This window comes from Vombatus ursinus, unplaced genomic scaffold (genome assembly GCF_900497805.2).
Source record: "Vombatus ursinus unplaced genomic scaffold, bare-nosed wombat genome assembly UNPS02014909.1, whole genome shotgun sequence".
Taxonomy (NCBI): Eukaryota; Metazoa; Chordata; class Mammalia; order Diprotodontia; family Vombatidae; genus Vombatus; species Vombatus ursinus.
Window position 1 is genome coordinate 9,241,084 of NW_020954687.1, and position 2,946 is coordinate 9,244,029.

At 36.1% G+C, this 2,946-nt stretch overlaps 1 pseudogene; it reads right to left on the reverse strand.

The window, feature by feature from the left end:
• Nucleotides 1-2,017: 2,017 nt before the first annotated feature.
• Nucleotides 2,018-2,602, reverse strand: LOC114029138 (annotated as a pseudogene).
• Nucleotides 2,603-2,946: the final 344 nt, after the last annotated feature.

Here is a 2,946-nt window from a genome sequence, read left to right on the forward strand (position 1 = left end):
TTGTGTAGTTATATAAAAGTAACTCTCATACTCTACTTTTTTTTAAGCATTACGAAACAAATGACAAGATAAGTGACTTTCTTTTATTCACACTATTTGGGTAAACATATTTGTAATGAAATGTATTCTTCTTTATAAGAGTCTATTTTACAATCTATTACCTGAAAGCTTGTATTATAGGAAGTAACCTAGTATTGAGGAAGCAGAAGACTTAGATCAAGATTGGCCTCTTGCCACTCTGTAACTATGTGACTTTATCAGGTCACCTCCTTTCTCTGATCTTCACTTTCTTCCTCTTTAAAACTGGACATTAGATGATCTCTAAAGTCACATCTAGCTTGATAAATCTTGTATTTCATTGCATAATAACTGTGTGGATAATAAATATATATCTATTAAAATTAAAGAATTAAAATGTTGGTTGCATTCTTTGATAGCTTTGGAAATTTTTAGATGCATGATCTGAAAATAATTAAACTGATTTTATTATGTTACATTAGGAAATTTTAATCTTCCTAAATGATACACTGGATACCCTTTGTATTGCATGTTCAAAGATGTCTAAGACACAAGTTTTTATTTAGTCTAAACGGGACACTGTAAATCCTTTGGAAAAAATCCTGTTTGTGAAACATATTTTCAGGAACTGAGTAATTCTATCTAGTGAGGGCTAATAAAGCTAATCACAATACTGGTAGACCTATATCTAAAATTAGGGGTCTGACTACATGGTTTCAAAGTCCATTCCAACACTAACTTTTTAATCATTTTTTTAAGATTATGCCACCACTCCCACTCCTTCTAAAACCTTTATATAGGTTCACAGCTTGCTTTTTTTTTTCATCAAAATTAGGAATAATAGAACATAATAAATAGAATATAACATTTACTGTTAACTGTCCACAGAATACTGTCCTGGACTCTGCAGGAGGGATAACATCCTTAGAGAAGACTCAGTCTTTATTCTTCTAGATGTGAGAGATGGCCCAAAGTGCAGTTCCCTCAGGCCTAAGTTTCACTTTTCTAGAAAGCTCTGAGTTGAGTTTCACCTTTCTCAAAAATCCATGTCAGCACAGGCTGCTGCTTGAGAGACAAGGGCTGTGACCTTTCTCATGAGAAAGAATAAAGACCTTTTCTGATCTCTGATTCAGACTCCAAACTCTTGATTTTGGAGGTCACTGTCCCACACATGGAGATTACATTCTAGAAATATGCAATGCTATATGATAAGGTCATTAGAGAATTGGAAAACAATGTGTTTTCAGAAAGCTGAGAATGAAAGTTGTAAAAAAATATTTTTCTTAGTAATCTGTCTTGGAGACTCGTCATAAGTCCATACAACTCTTTCCAGGTTTTTTTGAAGTTTGCCTGCTTATCATTTTTTATAGCACGATAGTATTCCATTACATTCATATACCACAACTTGTTCAGCCATTCCCCAATTTATGGGCATCCCTTCAATTTCCAATTCTTTGCCATCACAGAAAGAGTTGCTATAACTACGTTTATACATGTGGGTCCTTTTCCCATTTTTATGATCTTTTTGAGATAGAGACCTAGAAATGTTATTGCTGGGTCATAGGGTATGCACATTTTGATAGCCCCTTGAGCACAGTTTGAAATTGCTCTCCAAAATGGTTGGATCTTTTCACAACTCCACCAACAATGCATTAGTGTTCCAATTTTTCCACATCTTCTCCAACATATATCATTTTCCTGTTTTATCATGTTGGCCAATCTGATAGATATGATGTGGTACCTCAGAGTTGTTTTGATTTGCATTTCTCTAATCAATAGTGATTTAGAGCATTTTTTATATTATTATGGATAGCTTTAATTTCTTCATCTGAAAACTGCCTGTTTATATCCTTTGACCATTTATCAATTGGGGAATGACTTCTATTCCTATAAATTTTGACTTTACACTTTTCTTTTTTTTTCCAGGGCTGACAATCTGCCAAGATTTATTGTATAAGCTACATAGAAGGGTACTATGTACAGAGGAGATAGGGGAGGATCATCTCTTAGTCTCCTCCTCCTTGGACAAAGTCTCGATGATCTCCTCTTTCTTAGCCTGCAGACCCTCTTCCCTATGCTTTCATGCTTCCTTAGTCTTGCACCAGCGAGCTTCAGCCTGGTCAGTCAAGAGCTTCTTCAAAGGCCTTGTCTGCTTTCAGCTTATGAATGTGCTCCGTGAGGATCCGCTTATTCTTGAACACATTCACTTCACCTTCAAGTACAGGCTGTGGTACATACGGAGGTCAATCTTTTTGGATTCACGATATCTTCGGAGCAGATAGCGCAGAATCCTCATTCGCCTCATCCAGGTCATCTTCTCAGGCACAAGAGCATTGGCAATACCCTTTCTCTTACCAATGCCCATATGCCTGCCCTTCCATCGAGCCAGAGTATTTTTCCAGTATCTGGCACGAGAGTGCACAGTAATAGGTTTCCGGATGATCGGCCCATCTTTAATCAGTTTCCGGATCTGCTGACGGGAATGGGGTTGGCAATTTCATTGATCTCATTGGGGTCAAGCCAAACCTTCTTTCCACATCAGGACACAAGAGGCAAGCTTCTTCTGAAGCCTGAGCATACTCATGGCTGCAGCCGCAGCGCAGAAAAGGAAAGGAGAGAGAACTGACTTTACACTTTTCAAAACATAAACAAAAACAAAAGAAAAAAATACACTTTCCAGAAACAAAGTTACTGTAGTCATTTACTGCTATAAAGTATATGTCTACTCTGTTCAACTGATCTACCTTCTTTTCTTAGCCAGTACTAAATAGTTTTGATAATTAATGCCACAAATAAATAAATAAATAAATATATCACACACACATATGATATTTTGAGTATTTATTTTGCAGTCTGTGACTTTGAAGATATTATCTCAGTACTTTTGCTGGAATTTTTTGCTAGAATTTTCTATGTGTACTATAATAT